This window comes from Suncus etruscus, chromosome 14 (assembly GCF_024139225.1).
Source record: "Suncus etruscus isolate mSunEtr1 chromosome 14, mSunEtr1.pri.cur, whole genome shotgun sequence".
In the NCBI taxonomy this organism is placed as follows: Eukaryota; Metazoa; Chordata; class Mammalia; order Eulipotyphla; family Soricidae; genus Suncus; species Suncus etruscus.
In genome coordinates, this window is record NC_064861.1 from 22,879,287 (window position 1) to 22,900,943 (window position 21,657).

A 21,657-nucleotide genomic window follows, 5' to 3' on the forward strand; every position below is an offset into this window, starting at 1 on the left:
CACAGAGGAAACGGAACATCCCACAATTGTAGGGACCTGGACTCTGAGGGAAGTAACCTGTCGTTGGTCTGTCAGCCCCAGGGAAGTGGGCCATAAATCGCTGTCTTAAAGGCCAGTGAAAGGATGCAAGCTATTTATAAAACAAGTCTTGGGCTTTTGAACTCGTTAAAGAGGCAATAGGCTTTTCTAAGCATTGGTGGTTGAGTAGCAAAAGCTCAAATGCTGTAGCAAACAAAGTCACTAGCACCCTGCTGGGAGAGGGAGGGGATCAGGCTGCCAGGAAGGAGACAGAGCCTGGAGCATCCGCGCCCCCCCCCTCCCCATTCCCCACTAGCCTTCAGCCCTCCACACCATTCTCCACTCCCCTGTGTCTATCCCTCGTATTTTAAATCCAGTTGAGGACTCTCACCCCGGGAAACTGTAGGAGAACCTCTGGCCCACTGTGTTCTATGTTCCAAATTTCCACCACCTGACCTGTGTCTTACCACAGTTTCTCTTACCACCTTGACCCTTGACCCTTTGACTCTTTCCCACCTTGACCCTTGAGCCTTGACCCTTGTTCCCACCCCAGCTCTATTCCTTCTTTTACATTTTTGTTTTGTTTTGTTTTTTGGCGGCCACACCCAGTGGTGCTCAGGGATTACTCCTGGCTCTGCTCTAAGGGTTCACTCCTAGCGAACTCAGGGGCCATATGGGGTATTGGGATGAAACCAGGATCGCTATGTGCAAGGCCAGTGCCCTCCTTGCTGTACTTTCTCTGGCTCCCTGTTCCTTCTGAAATGCCACCAACACCTCTCTTGGACCATGTTGGTCTCTTTAATTGCATCAGAGGTTTTTTTAAATTATTGTCTTTCTATATTATTTTATTTGATATAAATATATATTTTATTATTGTCTTATTTATCTGTATGCATGTTTTGGGATCAGCCACACCTGGAGGTGCTCAGGGAACATCCTGGTTGGCTTGGTGTGTGGGAATATCCTATGGTTTTAGGAATCAAATCTAGGCCTCCACCCCCCACCCCTCACCCCTAGGAGTCAGCTTCCAGCTTAAAGGTTGTTTGGGTTTGGTTTGGTTTCATGTGTCCCCATAGCCTTAGCCTCAAATCCTCCTGGTATGTGGAAGAAGTTCCCTAAATATTATAGATTAAAAAACCCACAGAGGTGAATGTGAATAAATTAGCGTAAGAAATACGCAGAGAGGACTGGGATGGGTCTTACAAAGCAAAGCAGAGCACTCAGCATGGAAGGCTGAGTCTGACCCTCAGGCCCAAGTCTTGTAGCTTGGTTGGATGTGGCCCTTACAAGAAAAAAGCACCGCCTGGAGGGCCCTCTGTGAGTTGGGGAGAACCAAGTATCAAGTGTGCCTGCGTCAGCAGAGCATCTTGGGCTGAGACTGAGTATTCCAGAGAGCTGGGACAATATAAAGGTGGCCAGAGTACAGAGCAGAAGGTGAGGACCAGACAGAAACTTGCGAGCAACTTCAGAAAGTGAACTTCCAGAAAACTTGAACTGGGAAGTGGAACACCCTTGGGATGTTCAGGGAGGAAGGGAAAGGGGGAGTAGCTGGACCCTTGGGAAGCAGTGGAACTCTGTAGTGGTGCTTTCTTGGCATTAACCTTTCCACAGAACCCAGACAGGCTCTCCACGAGACAGTGGGTGTTCGTGAGAGACCAGCCTTACTCTCCTCACAAGCTCAGCACCAATGGGAGATGCTATTAGGAGAGACAGGGCAGGCGCAGGCTTGCCCTGGGCAACTTTGAGCTTCCTGGCTACCTAAAACTCAGGAAAATCACCCTCTCCTTGGAGAAAACAAACTATCTGTACTGGCACAGACACACAGGTATCTGGGGCTAGACCTACAGTGGCTTCTTAGTGAACTATGGTGCTCTGAGAATTTTAGGAAGTGCTGAGTGATGAGAAAAGCTTGGGCCTTCCATGACGCTTTCAGGCTCAATCAGAGGCCTTGGATCTGAGAAGGGCTACAAGGTGAGATTCACTATCTTCCTGTGAGTGAATGAGTGAGTGAGTTGAGTGAGTGAGAGAGAGAGCAAGAGAGAGAGAGAGAGAGAGAGAGAGAGAGAGAGAGGTGTTGGGATGGAACCTAGGACCTTATACCTTCTAGCTAGTGTGTGTGTTTGCTGAGCCACACTCAGCTCCCCGCACGTTCCACTGAGCACCTGTAGGTGGGAGTCATTCCTGAGCACTGCTGGGTAGAATGTGCCTATCCTCCCCCTCAGAAAGAAAGAAATATGAATATGGTTGGGTAATAGTCCAAGGGTAGAGCACATGCACGGCCTTGAGTTCAGTTCTCGATACCACAAGGCTCACTGAACATCTCCAGAAGTATCCCCCAAATATTGTCAAGTGTGACCTCTATAAAAAAAAAACAACAACGAATTAAGGGGTTAGAGTGATAGTACAGTGGATAGGGCACTTGCCTTGCATGTAGCTGACCCTGTTTGATCCCAGCAACACATATGATCACAGAGCCAGGAATAAACCCTGAGCATCACCAGGTGCGGCCTATACCAATCTCCAATATTAATTTTAACAATATGAACAAAAGACTGTTGAGTTGGGGGTGTAGCTCAGCACCTTGGGGGTGCTCAAGAATTACTTTTTATCAGTGTTTTGGGTTTACTCTTGGTAGTGTCCAGTGGACCATGCAGTGCTAGGGCCTCACTCTGGGCTTCAGTCCTTGGCTGCAGGCCTCTGGCCATAAGAACCTTTACCTGACTAAAACCAGGATTTCCTCCTTTTGGGCTCAGTTTCCAAACAGAGTTCTCCCAGCCTCTTCTTTATATTTTTGACGTTTTGTTCATCGTGGATTTGGGGCACTTGACTCTCTGAAACTATTGCATTTGGGGGTCAGAGAGATAGTGCAGGGATTACAGTGCTTTCTTTGTGTGAGACCAACACAAGTTCCATCCTAGTATCACATAGGGTTTCCCGAGCTCTGCTAGATGTGGCTCCTACATGTCCCCCAAAAAGAAGAACAAAAAGGAAAACCACTGCATTTAATGCTTCTTTATTGACTGAGCTGATTGCTGAGGGCAGCAGCCCTTCATTCTATACCTAAGTAAACCAGTTACATCCCTCACCCACTTTTCAGATGAGGAGAAACAATGATCTGAGGCAGAGGAAGTACTGGCATGAGTGACTGCTGAGGACTACAAGACATGAGAACCATGCCGGGCTGGGGCTGCCACCCTCGTGCATCCTTACAAACCCACCCCCTGCCCGTCTAGACTCTTCCTAACTTCCTGAGTCTCCCGAGCTGTCGGATGTGGCTTCTGCGCCTTCCGCTGCACCCCATGCGGATCTTATCCATGGCACGTACTCTGCCCTGCACCAGGCATGCCAGGGCTCGTCACAAGCCAGCCAGGCCACTCTGCGCTCAGCAGCTCCCAGGAGGTAGGGACTGCAGGAGGAAGCAGATACCATCTACTCTTGTTTAAATTCCCTCAATGCCCAGCCCAGCTTCCTCTATAATAAACACTTCGAAAAAATAAGTGTGTATTTCTTGTTGTTGTTGTTGATTTTTTTTTTTTTAATGAGGCCACTCCTGGTAATGCTCTGCCTGGCAGAGCCACCTTGAAGACTCAGCATCTCCACCCTGCTGGCAGGGCTTTGGTGAGACTGGAACTTGGGAGCTTGCTTGAACTTAGCATGGTCACTTCCATTTGTGTTAGCAAAAGACTTGGGGCCCTGGGGCTAGAGCAATATTATAGCGGGCAGGGTGCTTGTCTTGCATGTAGCCCACTCAGGTTCTATCCCCAGCATTCCTGTGCCCTGCCACAAGTAATTCTTGAGTATAATAAGTCAAAAGTCCAGAACCTGAGCACTGCTGGGAGTGGCCTCAAAACAAAAACAAATAAACAAAAGAATTGAAGGGGCTCCCATATGGTGCTCAGAAGGACTAAGGCCCCCTGGAGCAATAGTTCAACATGTAGCTTGAGCCAGGAAATAACCTGGCTCACCCCCAATAGTTTTTGGAGCGTTCCCAGGGATGTGCCTGGCAGTATTTAGGTGAGATGTGATGCTGGGAATCAAACCAGCCTCAGCCATGTGCATGATACATGCCCGAGCACCCCAAGGAAGATATTTAGAAATCGTGTTAATGAGAGTTCTGAATACAAGCTCTGTTCAAATCCTCCACTATTGGCCTGAGCAAGTGATGAACTCTGTTTCTTTACCTGTAAAATGGAGAAAGTAATAGACAATTTAGTAGGAGTTTCTAGAACACTTACTCTATTCCTTTTCTTTTTTGGTAGCTGGGAACTACCTAATACTGAGTACTGAACCTGGGATTTCCCACATGCAAAAGCACTTGCTCCAGTCCTTTGAGTCAACGCTCGGTTCTTTGACACACTTTAAAATAAAGGGAGGAGTCGGCACGATAGCTCAGCAGTAGGGCATTTGCCTTGCTTGTGGCTGACCCAGGAGGGCATTCCATATGGTCCCCCAAGCCAGGAGCAATTTCTGAGCGCATAGCCAGGAGTAATACCTGAGCGTCACCAAGCACGTGTTGGACCCGGGTTCAATTTCTAGTATTCCATATGGTCCACCAAGCCTACCAGGAGTGCAGAGACAGGAATAACCCCTGAACACCGCTGGGTGTGGTAGCCCTCCCCCCAATCCCCTCAAGAAACTGCAGAGGAGTCTGGGAGTTGGAAGCTTTGTTGTGGACAAAGCTGCAGTCACTTCTAGAAACTTAACATTTCTGCATGTGGATGCCCTGAGCCCCTCTGACAGGGACAAAGTGATGCCAGGACTTAAACACAGTGGAGAAGCGACAGAGTCAGAGTCCAGGACAGAAAAAGGGACTCCAGGGCCCGGAGAGATAGCACAGTGGTGTTTGCCTTGCAAGCAGCAGATCCAGGACCAAAGGTGGTTGGTTCGAATCCCAGTGACCCATATGGTCCCCCATGCCTGCCAGGAGTAACCCCTGAGGATGGCCGGGTGTAGCCCAAAAATAAAAAAATAAAAAAAAGAAAAAGGGACTCCAAGTGGCCTAGAGTAGGTAGTCCAGGACCTTGGAAAGGGCAGGGGTGGGTGGGCAGAGAGCAAGTCGTGCCCCAAAGGTGCTTGGGGTACTAGTTGGGGGTTCAGGTTGTAGGAGGGGTCTTTGGACAATGGTAGGGCAGGAGAGAGAGTTGAGGCCACTCCAGGGCAGGCAGGGGCATTTGGTCAAGAGGCAGGAAGGAGGGTCATAAAGGAGGTGGCCTCCTGATCCAGGGCCTCTGGTTATGTTGGGCCCAAGGGCCCTTGGCTGGCCAGAAGCTGGACAAGAGTTTTCATTTTCTTCCTACCTCTTCTGAACCTCTAGGCCCTCAGCCTCCCAGAACCCCCAGTTCCTTCCTTTTCACAAAACCCAGATGAAAAGAAATCTCCCTCCTGGGAAAGACTTTGGAAATAAAAGGATCATTTTAGAGTGGCTTGAGGGGGACCAAAAGGTGGCCTCCATTTGGTGCCTGAAGTTCACACCCTTAACTTCCCTCCCTTCTGGGCCCCAGGCCCTGGAGGTGACTTTATCACCTATTAGCATCATAAGTAAGTTTTAATGCTCTGGGAGGGTCTGGGAGGTCAAAGGGAGGCCTGTGAAGAAAGCCTTCAAACCCTAGTCTGGGGGGAGGAGGCGATAAGAAAGGAAGGAGAGCAGATGCTGGGGGAACAAACTCGATTCCTTCCTCAGGTCCTTTGGGCCCTCACCTCGCTGCCCCGGGACCTTCCAAGCAAAAGCCTAATGATCCCAGCGCTCCCCCAGAAACTGCAGCCTCCTCTCCTCGTGACGTCCGAGGAGAACAAACAAAACAGAAGACAGTTTCTCTGGAGCTTGCTGGAGCCTGGGAACGGGCTTGCTGTGGGATCGGGCATAGAGGCCAGGCAGTGTAAACAGCCCGCGATGACATCAGGAGGGCTGACATCCTGACTCCCACCAAACTGGTTTGGTGCTTCCCAGCGGGCCCCAGTCGCCCATCCCAGAGAAGAGCCCCAATTAGAGGTCCCTTTGCAAACAGCCCTGGAAGGAGTGAACTGGGGGGGGGGGGGGGGAGACACAGCGTGAGACCCGCCATCAATCACTCCACAGCAGCTGGGGGCAGCTCTGGGCTTCCTCCCTGCTGCTGTGGGTCCCAGAGCCAATGCTGCCTCCCTGGGGCTCTGCTTCCTCTGCTGAGAGCAGCAGCGACAGCTGGGATGTCTGGGAGGGCAGAACATTTCCCACCAGGCTAGTGACTCAACACCAGCTTAGTCCCGGATATCAGGCCAGCTTGGGGCTCTCTCTGTACGGCCCGGCGGCGCTCATCTTAGTCCATTCTTTCCAATGTGGCCTCAGAGTCCTTGCACTCAGCACCCAGTGAAGCACATTCCTGGAAGACCTCTTCCCTTGAGCTGCTTTTTGCTGTTTGGTTAGTTCGTTTCGGAGCTCATACCCTGCTGGTGCTCAGGGCTTATTCTCTGCACTCAGGGATCGTTTCTGGTGAGGCTTGGAGAGACCACAAGAGATACACTGGCTCCAATCTGGGTTTGTTACATCCAAGGCGAGTGCTCTACCCCCTGTAATATTTCTGTAGTCCCATGTTATAGTTTTAACTTAAATGTTCCTACTGCTATGATTCCCACCCACGTCTATCCAAGTTAGCACCCCCTTCCTGGACTTATGGGAGAGAGGGAGCCTCCCCAGCAAAACTCCCAGTTTTGGAGTCTGGGGCTTGTAATACTTAGGGCTGGGTCCAGCCATGCAGTTGATGCTGGGGGCTACCAAAACTGCACCAGACAGTACTTAGGGGGCCACGTGGTGCCAGGGATCCAACTAGGGGCCTCTATACTGGGCATGAGCTCCAGCCCTTTGAGTTATCTCCCTAGACCGGGCAGCTGTGTTTTTGTTGTTTGTTTTGTTTTGTTTTGTTTTTGGGTCACACCCGGCAGCGCTCAGGGGTTACTCCTGGCTCTGTGCTCAGAAGTTGCGCCTGGCAGGCTCAGGAATCATATGGGATGCCGGGATTCAAACCACTGTCATCCTGGATCTGCTGCATGCAAGGCAAACGACCTACCGATGTGCTCTCTGGTCCCTGGGCCGCTGTTTTAATTTGTCACTGATGCTACTTCCTCTCTCTGTCTTTGGTCCTGTCCATCGGGGCATTGGTTTGGGTCACTGTGTGTTTGTTTTAGGCCAGTTTCTCTGGTTATATGAAGACAGAAATTCTGGTCTTACTGAGTCACCCCAGTGGCTATGAAAAAAACAAACAAAATGAACCCCTACAGGTGAAACTCCAGGTTCTGCACCAGCCCGTTAACAGCATCAGGCACTTTGGCTGTGTGCCTTCAGCTGTGGGAGCGGACAGAGTAGACGGGCCTCTCCCTGCAAATGGGTAGCCACTCAGAGAGAAGGCAGAAGACCCACAGGGAGTGATGAGGGGCAGTACTGGAGTCAGTGTTCAGTGGTGGGTGTCATTGCCACTGAAGCCCAGAGGAAAAGGCGTCCATCAGCACTAATCAGCAAAACAAAAAAGAAAGAAAAGGAAGTAGAAACAAAGCTGAGAGAAAAATCCCTGGGAGAGAAAAAGGGGAATTCCAGGAGGGAAGGAGGGAATCCTCCCTCAGTCACCACTTACCATTGGGACTGTCTTCATCTCCGTCATCATCATTAAGCCAACATTAAACTCAGCTCTTATGGGGATGAGAGAGGGTAGAGGGGGGGCCAAGTATATCAAGCATTTTTTTTTTTTTTTTTTACAAATCTGTAATACTCTAAACAACCCTAAGAACACTTGTGTGTCTGTGGTGCCAGTAACTGAACCCAGGGCCTTACACTTGCAAGATATGTATGGCTGGGGCTGAAGCGGTGGCACAAACAGTAGGACATTTGCCTTGCATGCAGGTAATTTAGGACAGACCACAGTTCCACCCCTAGCGCCCCATATGGTTCCTCAAGCCAGGGGCAATTTCTGAGTGCATAGCCAGGAGTACTCATGAGTGTCACTGGATGTGGCCCCAAAACCAAAAACCAAAAAAAAAAAAAAGATGAATGGCTGGGCCATTTCCTAAACTCCAGAAAGTTATTATCACCTTTTGAGAGGAGAGACTAATCCTAATCTCTCAGTGTTAAATAAAACTTAATACCCACATATTTAAGGTACATATTCGTTTGTTTGGGGGCTGCACTCATTGATGCTCAAGAATTAGCCCAGCTCAGTGTTTGAAGATTTTCCTTCCACAATGTGCTATCATTCTAGCTACACAAGGTTTTTTTTTTTTTTTTTTTTTTTTTTTTGGGGGGGTGGGGGCGGTGGTGGCCATACCGGCAGTGCTCAGGGTTTACTTAACTCTAGTCTAGTCTCAGCAGTGACCCCTGGTGGATCCTGGAGCTCCACGAGTGGTGACGGGGTCAGCTGCATGCAAAGCTGCATTCTTAACTCTGTATTGCCTCTCCCTCCCCTATTACCTCCCTTTCCCAAGTTAAGGGGGTTAAGTGGAGGATTCTGTGATTTGCCCTAAGACTTTGAACTCATAAACAGATTGGCACCTTCCCACAGACCACTGACAGACTAAGGGAGGCCAGTATGGATAGTGAGTGGGTGTGGGTGGCAGTCAGCCCCAGGTGGGATAATACTCTGAAATGTGGCTTCAAAATGAAATGCATTCCCATTCCAGAATGTTTAAGAGGTGGGGTCAGAACAAATGTAGCTGGAGGAGGCTTGTCCTATGTGTGTCAACCCAGGTGTGATCCTTGGCATCTCATATGGTATGCGAGCACCACCAGGAGTGATTCCTGAGTTCAGAGCTGAGAATATTTCCCTGAGCATGACAGAATGTGCTCCCCCCAAAAAACTATCATAATGTTTAAGAGTAGCTAGCTGAGGCGATAATGAAGTGGGTAGGGCATTTGCTAGTCACGCATCCAACCCAGGTTCCATTCTTGGCATCCCATATGGTCCCTGAGCCTGCCAGGAATAATTTCTGAGCTCAGAGCCAGGAGTAACTCCTGAGCAATGCCGGGTGTGGCCCGAAAACAACAACATAGAGTTGCTTACTAAGTCTGGAGGTGGTTAAGACCACTGTAAGCATGAAGGGGTACGTACTCAAGATACGTATTCGTTTATTTGGGGGCTGCACTCAATGATGTTCAAGAATTAGCCCAGCTCAGTGTTTTAAGTGTCTCTTCACAGTGCTGGGCTTGAACCTGGCCTCCCAAAAGCAAAGGGTGTACTTGTGCCCTCCGTGCCATCTCTGCAGCACAGAAGGTAGATTTTGCAGGACAATGAGGCAGGAGCTAGAAATTAACTGTTCTGAAGGCATGAGGGATTCAGGGCAACTCATTTCCATTATCTTTCTGCCCTGCCAGTGGCAAGCTCAAATGGTGGGAAAGAGACAGATAAAAGTTCTCGTTAGCCTGTGCCCCAAAGTCATTATCAGTCACCAAATGCCCTGACAGGACACGGTTGTGTCGGAGCCTATGGATAGTCAGTCATGGGGGATAGTCAGGGACATTGACGGGAACCTCCCAGATACACGGCAGGAAATGGGCCCCAGAGCCGAAGTACAGCTTAGAGAAAATGGAAAAATGGTGCAACCACCTGCACTCATATCTAGACTCGAGCTTTCACTGGCAGCCTCAGCTGGCATCATCCACCACGAAGAAGCCAGAGTGCAGTGCGAGAGGGAAAATCCTGGAATTCTTTGTCTAGGGATAGTATGTCCATGGGCAAGAAGCATGTCTCAATATACACAAGGCAAATGAGAATAAAATATAATTTTCTTTTGGGCCACACCCAACAGTGCTGAGGGTTATTCCTGGCATTATTCTCAGGAATCACTCCTGGTATTGCTCTCAGACCATATGGGATGCTGGGGACTGAACCTGGGTTGGCTGTGTGCAAGGCAAATTCCTTCCTTCCACAATGTGCTATCATTCCAGCCACACAAAGTTTTTTTTTGGGGTGGCAGTGTGGTGGCCATACCGGCAGTGCTCAGGGCTTACTGAACTCCTGGCTCTGCACTCAGGGATCACTCCTGATTCTCACCTTTTGTTTTTTAAGTAATATTGGCCAACTGTACAGATCGCATGCATGTTGTAAATAAAATAGGGGGTTCTTTGTTTGTGTGTGTGTGTGTGTGTGTGTGTGTGTGTGTGTTTGGGAGGGGTCACACCCGGCAGCGCTCAGGGGTTACTCCTGGCTCTGTTCTCAGAAATCACTCCTGGCACCACAGGGGACTATATGGGATGCTGGGATTCGAACCACCATCCTTCTGCATGCAAGGTAAATGCCTTGCCTCCATGCTATCTCTCCAGCCCCGGTTCTTTGTGTTTTTAAGACTAAAAAATATCTGTACTACACATGTGGTGTAGGGGATCAAACCCAGGTCAGCTGCCTTTGCTTTACCTGCTATACTATTTCATTAGCCCCAGACTCTCAAGTTTTAAGCCAAAGCATGAAATATGTGGTCCTGCTGGAGCGGTGGTGCAAGTGGTAGGGCACCTGCCTTGCACATGCTGACCTAGGACAGACCTCATTTTGATCCCCCAGCGTCCCATATGGTCCCCCAAGCCAGGAGTGATTACTGAGCCCATAGCCAGGAGTAACCCCTGAGCATCACCAGGTGTGGCCAAAAAGAAAAAAAAAATATGTGAGGCTGATCTGGTCTTGGAGGAATTCTTAGAATTCACTCCTGAGCCTCTGAAGCATGGAAGAGTTTAAAGACACTCCCTAGTTGACGAGCATCTCTCTTCCTGCTTTGAAGGTAACATCCTCATCTTGGTAACTTGACTCAACCATGGTGACAGCATTTACACCATGAAAAAACAGCAAAAGCTACAAAACAGTACTTTCCTGTCCCCATGGAAATGGTTGTAACACATTGGCCAGCACACACATGTCTGAATCCAACAGGAATGTCTCAAGAGCATTTTCTGTGTTTCTGCTTAAATGAAGAATAAGACAGGAAATGGTAGACTTTTTTTTTGGTTTTTGGGCCACATCCGGTAACGTTCAGGGGTTACTCCTGGCTAAGCGCTCAGAAGTTGCTCCTGGCTTGGGGGACCATATGGGACACCGGGGGATTGAACCACGGTCCGTGTAGGGGTCCTCAAACTTTTTTTTTTTTTTTTTTTTTGGTTTTTGGGTCACACCCGGCAGTGCTCAGGGGTTATTCCTGGCTCCAGACTCAGAAATTGCTCCTGGCAGGCACGGGGGACCATATGGGATGCCGGGATTCGAACCGATGACCTCCTGCATGAAAGGCAAACACCTTACCTCCATGCTATCTCTCCGGCCCCAGGGTCCTCAAACTTTTTAAACAGGGGGCCAGTTCACTGTCCTTCAGACCATTGGAGGGTCTGACTATAGTAAAAACAAAACTTATGAACAAATTCGTATGCACACTGCATATATCTTATTTTGCAATGAAGAAACAAAACAGATACAAATACAATATGTGGCTCACAGGCCATAGTCTGAGGACCACTGGAAGGCTAGCACAGGCAAAGGCAGGCACCTTACCTCTAGCGCCACCGCTCGGCCCCGGAAAATGGTAGATTTTTAAAAGGATGAAATTAGGGGTTGGAGAGATAGTACAATAGAAAGAGTGTGTGTTTTGCACATGCATGACCCAGGTTCAATTCCCAGCACTCTATATGGTCTGCTGAGCCCCAGCAGGAGTGATTCCTGAGCACTGAACCAGGAGTAAACCCTGAGCACTGCCGGAATGGCCACCAAATCAAATAAATAAGTAAAAAGGGTAAAATGGAATCCTTGTGAGCAAGTTCACCTTTTAGGTTAAAGGAGTTCACAGAGAGATGGAACAAGTCTGAAGGTGCTTGTCTTGTTATGCAGTTGATTCTGGCTTGATCCCAGACACTGCACGTGGTCCTTCTAGCACTTCTAGAAGTGACCCATGAACGGAGAACCATAATCAGCCCCTAAATACTGTTGGGTTTGTATGTTCCCTTCCCTCAAAAAAAGAATCACAATACCATCATGCCCCGAATACCGGCTTTCTGTCAAAATTTCTTTTATTTTGTTTGTTTTTGTTTTGGGGGGCCACACCTGGTGATGCTCAGGGGTTACTCCTGGTTATGCTCTCAGAAATCGCTCCTGGTTTGAGGGACCATATGGGACGCTGGGGATCGAACAACATCCTGGGTAAACTGCGTGCAAGGCAAATGCCTTACCGCTATGCTATTGCGCTGGCCCCTTGTCTTTTAATTTTTATTGTTAAATGTATTTATGTTTTATGTATTATGTTTCGGACCATACCTAGTGGTGCTCAGAGCTTACTCCTAGCTCCAAGCTCAAGGGTCACTCTCAGGGGGATGCTGGTGGATTAACTGCTGCACAAAAAAAAAGTGCCCTTCACCTGGGCACTGAGTCAGTTCTGCCCAGTGCACAAACCATCTGGGTCTCCAAGAATTCTGTCAGCATGTCAGCAAGCATTTGTCTATGGCAACAACCATGATTCCTTAGTGGTATGCTCTAGTATGACATCTAATACAGAATTCATAGTGTGTTAAAAAATTTAGGTAAAAGCAATATTTGTGCTTATTTTGTGGTGGTAGTATGGAGTGGGTGCTCCCAGGTCCTTCGGGGCCACTCCTGGCAACTCTTGGTCAGGTGTTCAGTGCTTGGGCTCTACCGTGTGAGGGGACCATCAGGACCACCCCAAGAGGGTTTGGGGACCTCTAGGCTGCACCTGGCAATACTCCAGAGGTCCTATGATGCCTGGGACAAGGTATGAGCCCTGTCCTGTGTCCCAGCTGAAGAATGAGATGTGGGGCCGGGCAGTGGCGCTAAAGATAAGGTGCGCCTGCCTTGCCTGCGGTAGCCTTGGACGGACCGAGGTTCGATCCCCCGGTGTCCCATATGGTCCCCCAAGCCAGGAGCAACTTCTGAGCGCATAGCCAGGAGTAACCCCTGAGCGTTACCGGGTGTGGCCCAAAAACCAAAAAAAAAAAAAAAAAAGAATGAGATGTAAGACTGGAAGAATTCTGAAGGGCCATGGACTGCTGAGCATGGTCGAGGGAGGGCCTTTCATTTATTTGGTTATTTATTTTCATTTGGTTTTTGCTCAGAGCTCTTTCCAGACTGCACTCAGGGATCCCTCTTGGTGGTGCTTGGGACACATATGTGGTGCCAGGTATTGAATCAGTTTCAACCCTGCATGGGGCAAGCACTTACCCTTACCCTCTTTACCATCTTGCCCCCTCCCATTGTTTAGATTAAAGTTAATCACTTTTTTTCTGAAAAAAATTCTGGTATGGTTTTTTTTTTGTTTTTGTTTTTGAGCCATACCCGGCGATGCTCAGGGGTTATTCCTGGCTGTCTGCTCAGAAATAGCTCCTGGCAGGCACGGGGGACCATATGGGACACCGGGATTTGAACCAACCACCTTTGGTCCTGGTTCGGCTGCTTGCAAGGCAAACACTGCTGTGCTATCTCTCCAGGCCCTGGTATGGTTTTTTGAAAAGCTAATTGTGAGACTTCTGTGAGTCCTGCTAATTGAGTAAGTGACAATGCACTGAATTCCTACTTCTGGTCCATCTCTGTGTAGTCTGTGCCATGCAATTAAATCTGTTGTTTCTAGCACATCCAGGCAGTTTTAAATCCTTCATAGAGGAACCTTAAGGAGACCTGCATCAGCTGCAGATGAATCCTGGGGTCCCTTCTGTGGAAACCAGCTGTCCATGACTGCTGGGATGATGTGAGGCATCATCTGCCTTTCTCAGCGGGCTCCATGCCCTGGTGCTACTTGCATGTAAAGAAGATGGTGTGAGTCACAAAGGTGGATGCGGGACCCAGGGAACCAGCCAGGCTCTGGTGAACAATGTCCCTCTGTGAAAGTCCTATTCAGGGACTGTGACTCACTGTCTTTGTACCACAGCCTTCCGGGCGCATTTGGGTCTCTGAAACTTTATGGCACAGGCTGCAAAGCAAAATATTATAACAATGAGTGAGAGAGACAGAGAGAAATAGATTTAAAAAAAAAAGTATAAATAGGGCCAGAGCTATAGCATAGTGGGTAGGGCATTTGCTTTGCATGCAGCTGATCTCAGTTTGATTCCCAGCATCCATATGGTCCCCCAAGCCGGCCAAGAATAATTTTTTTAGTGAAGCCAGGAATAACCCCTGAGCTTCTCCAGGTGTGGCCCCAAAACAAACAAACAAAAAAAGTAAAAATATAGTGCTCCAGAGTCAACAAATGAAATCTTTCTGAAGACATTTTCCCCAATACATCATTATCCTTAGAGCATCTTTCTCTCTTTTTTGGGATGTGTGTGTATGGTGGGGTTGGGTCATATTTGCTGATGCTCAGGGGTAACTTCTGACTCTGCATTCAGAAATTACTCCTGGCTGAGCTCTGGGTACCATATGGAATGTTGGGTCAGCTCGTGCAGGGCAAATACCTTCCCTGCTACATTACATCTCTAATTTCCTATTCTTTGTCTCCAAGATTTATTTTATCTTTTAGAGCAGCTTCAGGGTTATGGAAAAATGGGGCAGGAATTACAGAGCTTCCATTTCTTACTTCTGCTCTTCCACATTTTCATGTATTAATATCCTCCTTAGTGTATCATATTTGTGGCCACTGAAGAACTAATATTAATACACTATTGGTAACTAAAGTCTATAACTGATATTGGGCTTCATTCCTTTTTTTTTTTTGGTTTTTGAGGCCACACCCGTTTGATGCTCAGGGATTACTCCTGGCTAAGCGCTCAGAAATTGTCCCTGGCTTGGGGGGACCATATGGGACGCTGGGGGATTGAACCGAGGTCCTTCCTTGGCTAGCTCTTGCAAGGCAGATACGTTACCTCTAGCGCCACCTCACTGGCCCCATATTGGGCTTCATTCTATGTTGTAGAGAGGATGGATTTTCAATAGAGCATTGTTACAGGTATCCACCATTTGTGCTGTATCTAATTCCAAGAAGTCTAGTTGTGAAGCATGTCAGGAAGAGTATATTTAATTTTGTAAGAAGTCGGGGCCTGGAGAGATAGCACAGCAGCGTTTGCCTTGCAAGCAGCCGATCCAGGACCAAAGATGGTTGGTTCGAATCCCGGTGTCCCATATGGTCCCCCCCCAGTGCCTGCCAGGAGCTGTTTCTGAGCAGACAGCCAGGAGTAACCCCTGAGCATCGCCGGGTGTGGCCCAAAGGAAAAAAAAAGCTGCTAAACTGTCTTCCTAAAGGGCCTTACTTCTTTGCATTTCCACCAGCAATGAATACAAGTTTCTGATGCTTCATATTTTCATCAACATTTGATGTTGGAGGGCTGGATCAATAGTACAATGGTCAGGGCACTCAGATTGCAAGTGGCCAACCTGTGTTCAATCCCAGCATCCTATTTGGTCCCTCGAGGACAGCCAGGAGCACAGAGGTAGAAATAATCTCTGAGCATTACTGAGTGTGACCCCAAAATAAAAACAAACAAAAAATTTGTTGTCCTTTGATATTGCTGTCCTTCTGGATAGGCAAACTGTTTCCTAGAAAGGCTTTATCTTAGATAAACCCACTTTCTGATCCCCACTCCTGTTTAAAGAGGAGGTTTAGTGATTTTTTCAATTTTTTATTTTCGTTTTTGGGTCACACCGGGTAGCACTCAGAGGTTACTCCTGGCTCTGTGCTCAGAAATCGCCCCTGTCAAGCTCGAGGGACCATATGGGATGCTGGGATTCAAATACTGTCTGTCCTGGATGGACTGCATGCAAGGCAAACACCCTACTGCTATGCTGTGTCTCTGGCCCTGACCAAGATAAATTTGTTTTTGTTTTTGTTTTTTTTGTTTTTTTCGGGCACACCCATTTGATGCTCAGAGGTTACTCCTGGCTAAACGCTCAGAAATTGCCCCTGGCTTGGGGGAGACCATATGGGATGCCGGGGGATCAAACCGCGGTCGAGATCTTTCCTTGGCTAGCGCTTGCAAGGCAGACACCTTACCTCTAGCACCACCTCGCTTTTTTAATCTGAATTTTAAACCTGAATTTAGGGGTGATTTGTTATGCAGTATGAGAAATACAGGTCTTACCCGTCAGCCAGCACCAAATCATCAGCCTTATGAGTCAGCCATATTTGTTTTTTGGAGAGCCACATCTGGCAATGCTCAGGGTTACTCCTGATTCTGCACTCAGGAATTACTTCTGGTAGGGCTCAGGGACAATATGTGGTGTTGAGAATCAAACCTGGGCAGGCCATGTACAAGGCAAGAGCCCAACATGTTCTAGCTCCAGCTCCTGAATCAGTGATATTGGCTCCTCTAACGTGAGTTCAGCTCTTAGGAGCTAGAACTTGAGCTGTCAGGGGACTGCAATTACAGGATTCCCCAAGTGTGCCCCAGCCAAGACCTCTCTGATTTCTGACCTATACAAATCACTTTTTTGTTTTGTTTTGTTTTGTTTTTGAGCCATACTCGGTGGTGCTCAGGTGTTATTCCTGGCTCTGCACTCAGAAGTTTGTCCTGGCAGGCTTGGGGGACCATATGGGATGCTAGGGATTGAACCCAGGTCTATCCCGGGTTGGCCACGTGCAAGGCAAATTCCCTACTGCTGTGCTACTGCTCCAGCATTTGTTGTTGTTGTGCTTGCACATGTGCTCGCTGGGGCCACACTCTTACTTTGTGGCACTCTGCTATGTGCATTCTTGTTGTGTTGCTTATCAGGAGCTCATTGCTGGTCTTGCTGCTCATCCATCTTTTTTTTCTTTCTTATACTGTGTGTGTTATTTCAAGTTTTTATTATTATTATTTTTAAGTTAAATATCATTGTTACAAGGTTGTTGATAATACAACTATTGTTTTCCAGATAAAGTTGTTTATGATTGAGTTATAGTCATGCAATGTACAACAACCTTCACTATTGTGCATTTCCTGCTACCAATGTCCCTAGTTTCCCTCTCACCCTTTCTGATGCCTTCTTCCTTCCTACCTACACTCCCCTACCTGCTTTTGGGGCAGGCACTTTACTTCTCTCTGTCTCTGTCTCTGTCTCTGTCTCTCTGTCTCTGTCTCTCTCTGTCTCTGTCTCTGTCTCTGTGTCTCTGTCTCTCTCTCTCTCTTTCTTTCTCTCTCTCTCTATTGTGGTTTGCACTACTGTTAATGAAGGGGTGCCATGAATGTCCCTTTCATAGTAGGCCCTTCTCTACTCTTTTTTTTTTTTTTTTTTTTTTGTGGTTTTTGGGTCACACCTGGCAGTGCTCAGGGGAAACTCCTGGCTCCATGCTCAGAAATTGCTCCTGGCAGGCACGGGGGACCATATGGGACACCGGGATTCGAACTGATGACCTTCTGCATGAAAGGCAAACGCCTTACCTCCATGCTATCTCTCCGGCCCCCCCTTCTCTACTCTTACTGCACTCTCCACTCTTTGTGGCAAGCTTCCTACCATGGACTGGTCTCCTAATCCTCATCTCTATTGTCTCTGGATATCATCCCCACACAGTCTTTTATTTTCCTTATATTCTAGAGATGAGTGATTACTCTATGTTTATCCCTCTCCCTCTGACTCATTTCACTCAGCATAATACTCTTCATATCCATCATGTATAAATTAATTTATAAATTCATTTTTCTTAATGGCTGCATGGTATTTCATTGTGTAGATATACCACGGTTTTTTTTTTTTAGCCACTCATCTGTTGTCATATCTTGGCCCTCATCAGCTCTCTGGATTTTATCCTTGAAGTAGCTGCCACATATAAATTAACAAAATCTAGGGGCTGGAATGAAAGCACAGCGGTAGGGCATTTGCCTTGCACTCAGCCAACCAAGGATGGATCCCAATTCTATTCTCGGCATCCCTTATGGTCTCCGAGTCTGCCAGGAGCGATTTCTGAGCACAGAGCAAGAAGTAACCCCTGAGAGCCACCTGGTGTGACCCAAAAACAAAAACAAAAATAACATTTTATTGGGACCAGAGGGATAATAGAGTGGGTAAGGAACATGCTTTGCATGCGGCAACCCAGGTTTGATCTTCTGGAACCACATATGAACGCATATGAACACTGAGGAGTGTTCCCTGGGCACAGAATCAGGAGTAAGCACTGAGCACTGTTGGATATGGTCCAAAAACAAAAGTAAAAAATTTTCGGCATGCACCATAAGCCAGTGTACATCATGTGCAGAACATAATTGCCCTCAACAAACAAAACTTGTCTTTCAAGCCAGAGCTGTAGTACAGCAGTTAAATCACTTGCCCTTCATATTACCAATACAGTTTGATCCCCAGTACCCAATACAGTTCCCTAAACCCTACCTGAAGTGATCCCTGAGCACAGAGTCAGGATGGACCTCGGTTTGATCCCTGGCATCCCATAAGGTCTCCAAGCTAGGAGCGATTTCTGAGCGCAGAGCCAGAAGTTATCCCTGAGTGTCACTTGGTGTGGTACCCCCAAAATTATTTGTTGAATAAATAAGTAAAGTAATAAATAAAAACAGATAATCCAACAAGGTAAATAAACTAGAAATTGAGCTCACACCAACAAAACTTTGGAAGTTAGAATGAATATAAATAGATTTTGAAGACCTGAGAAGTTTGAATCCCAAATCAGCTATGTTGAAAGACAAGAGACAGATGGATTCAGCTCAGGCTGGATCTCCCCACAGGCTTTTGAATTATCTCTTAAAGTGGGGTTGGAGTAGAGATGAAAATTAGACCCATTAAAGTTGATAAAAGGGGCTGGAACAATAGTACAGCAAGGAAGTTGTTTGTCTTGTACTCCACTGATCCAGGTTCAATCCTAGTCATCCCATATGATCCCCCTGAGGCCCTCCAAAAGTAATTCCTGAGCATAGAGCTAGGAGTAACCCATGAGCACCACCATGTGTAAATCCCTTCCACCAAAGTGTTGGTATAAGAAACTGGAGGGTGGGAGAACAAAACAACAGGACAGTGGGTAGGATGTTTGCCTTGCACAAGGCTGATTCTGATTTGATCCCAGCATCTCATATGGACCCTGAAATCCACCAAGAGTGATTCTGGAGCACAGAGCCAGTAGTAATCCCTGAGAGGCCAGAGTAATAGTACAGTGGTTAGGGTGCTTTCCTTGTGTGCAGGATTTGATCCCTGGCACCCTAGATAGACCCAAGAGGGATTCCTGAGTGCAGAGCAAGGAATAACCCCTGTCACCATCAGGCATGGCCCAAAACTTTCCTACTTCCCCCATCAAGAAAAAAAAGGGCCCAGAAGTACAGTGGTTAGGATATGATCTATGGGTTTTAAGAAAAATGAAAGACATTCTTGCAATAATAATTTTCAGACACAAAAGAGAGAAGGGCTGTAAGTTACAGCTCACCTCATGAAGCTCACCACAAACAGGGATGAATTTAGTTAGAGAAATAACTACATTGTGGGGCCGGCGAGGTGGCGCTAGAGGTAAGGTGTCTGCCTTGCAAGCGCTAGCCAAGGAAAGGACCACGGTTCGATCCCCCGGTGTCCCATATGGTCCCCCCAAGCCAGGGGCAATTTCTGAGCGCGTAGCCAGGAGTAACCCCTGAGCATCTAACGGGTGTGGCCCGAAAAAAAAAAAAAAAAAAAACCAAAAAAAAAAAAAAAAAAAAGAAATAACTACATTGTGAACTATCCTAATAATGAGAATGTATGAGGGTTATAGAAAGCCTGTCTAGAGTACAGGCGGGGGTTGGGTGGGGAGGAGGGAGATTTGGGACATTGGTGATGGGAATGTTGCACTGGTGATGGGTGGTGTTCTTTACATGACTGGAACCCAAACACAATCATGTATGTAGTCAAGGTGTTTAAATAAAATATATATAAAAAATAAATACATTTAAATTAAAAAAGGGCCCGGAAGTACAGTGGTTAGGATATGATTTACCTTACATGTCACCAACCTGGGTTCAATCTCACTTCAGCATCTCATAGGTCCCCTGAGTACTGCTAGGAGTGATCTCTGAATACAGAGCCAGGAATAACCCTTGAGCATCACCAGATGAAGCCCCAAAACATAACGAAAACAATAAAAGTTCAAGCAAGTGGAAGCAAAGATAAACAAATAGGACTAAATTAAACTGACAAATTTCTACACTTAAAGGAAATAGTGACTAGAATACAAAAGTTACCCACAGAATGAAAGAAACTATTCACCCAATACCCATCAGATAAGGGGCTAATATCTAAGATATACAAGGTACTGACAGAACTTAACAAGAAAAAAATCTAACCCCATCAAAAAGTGGGGAGAAGAAATGAACAGACATTTCCTCGAAGAAGAAATATTAATGGCCAAAAGACACATGAAAAAATGTTCCACATCAGGGAGATGCAAATCAAAACAACAATGAGGTACCATCTCATGCCACAGAGACTGGCACACACTATGAAAAATAAGAACAATCAGTGCTGGCAGGGATGTGAGAGAAAGAAACTCTTATTCACTGCTGGTGGGAATGCCGTCTAGTCCAGCCTTTTTGGAAAATAATATGGAGATTCCTCAAAAAAATGGAAATTGAGCTCCCATCTGATCCAGCTATACCACTCCACAAGATATACCTTAGGAACACAAAAACACAATACAAAAATGCCTTCTGTATGCCTATCTTCATTGCAGTGTTATTTACAATAGCCAGAATCTGGAAACAACCCAGATGCCCTTCAACAGACGAATGGCTAAAGAAACTGTGGTACATATACACAATGGAATAATATGCAGCTTCAGGAGAGATGAAGTCATAAAATTTTCCTACATATGGATGGACATGGAAACTATTACGCTGAGTGAGATAAGTCAGAGGGAGAGAAATAGACACAGAATAGTCTCACTCATCTATGGGTTTTAAGAAAAATAAAAGACATTATTAGAGACAATAGACATGAAGGCTGGAAGGATCGGCTCACAATATGAATGAAGCTCACAACAAAGAGTGGTGAGTGCAGTTAGAAAAATAACTACATTGGGCCCGGAGAGATAGCACAGCGGCGTTTGCCTTGCAAGCAGCCGATCCAGGACCAAAGGTGGTTGGTTCAAATCCCGGTGTCCCATAGGGTCCCCCGTGCCTGCCAGGAGCTATTTCTGAGCAGACAGCCAGGAGTAACCCCTGAGCACCGCCGGGTGAGGCCCAAAACCAAAAAAAAAAAAAAAAAAGAAAAAGAAAAAGAAAAATAACTACATTAACAACTATCATGACAATGTTAAATACAGGCGGGGGTGGGGGAGGAGGGAGATGGGTGCATTGGTGGTGAGAAAGTTGCAAAAATAATCTTGTAACCATGGTGTTTAAATAAAGTAATTAATAAAAAAAATAAAGATTCGCGCTTGCTTCGGCAGCACATATACTAAAATTGGAACGATACAGAGAAGATTAGCATGGCCCCTGCACAAGGATGACACCAAATTCGTGAAGCGTTCAAAAAATAAAATAAAAAATAAAGATTCAAGTCTTGAAGTAATTGGGACATCATCCGCAATGCTGAAGAGAAGCTTCACCAGAACCCACTTCTCTTGATACCCTAACGTCAAACTTCCAGTCTCCAGTACTGCAGATTTTTTTTTTTTTTTTTTGGTTTTTGGGCCACACCCGGTGATGCTCAGGGGTTACTCCTGGCTATGCGCTCAGAAGTCGCTCCTGGCTTGGGGGACCATATGGGACGCCAGGGGATCGAACCGCGAGGCTAGCGCAGGCAAGGCAGGCACCTTACCTTTAGCGCCACC

The 21,657-nt window shown here is 47.0% G+C and overlaps 1 non-coding gene across 1 annotated transcript; it reads left to right on the plus strand.

The window, feature by feature from the left end:
• The first annotated feature begins 21,257 nt into the window (after positions 1-21,257).
• LOC126029133 (U6 spliceosomal RNA) lies at positions 21,258-21,363 on the plus strand. Its single transcript, XR_007502786.1, has one exon. It is a non-coding gene; the product is annotated as a U6 spliceosomal RNA (small nuclear RNA).
• The last annotated feature ends 294 nt before the right edge of the window (positions 21,364-21,657 follow it).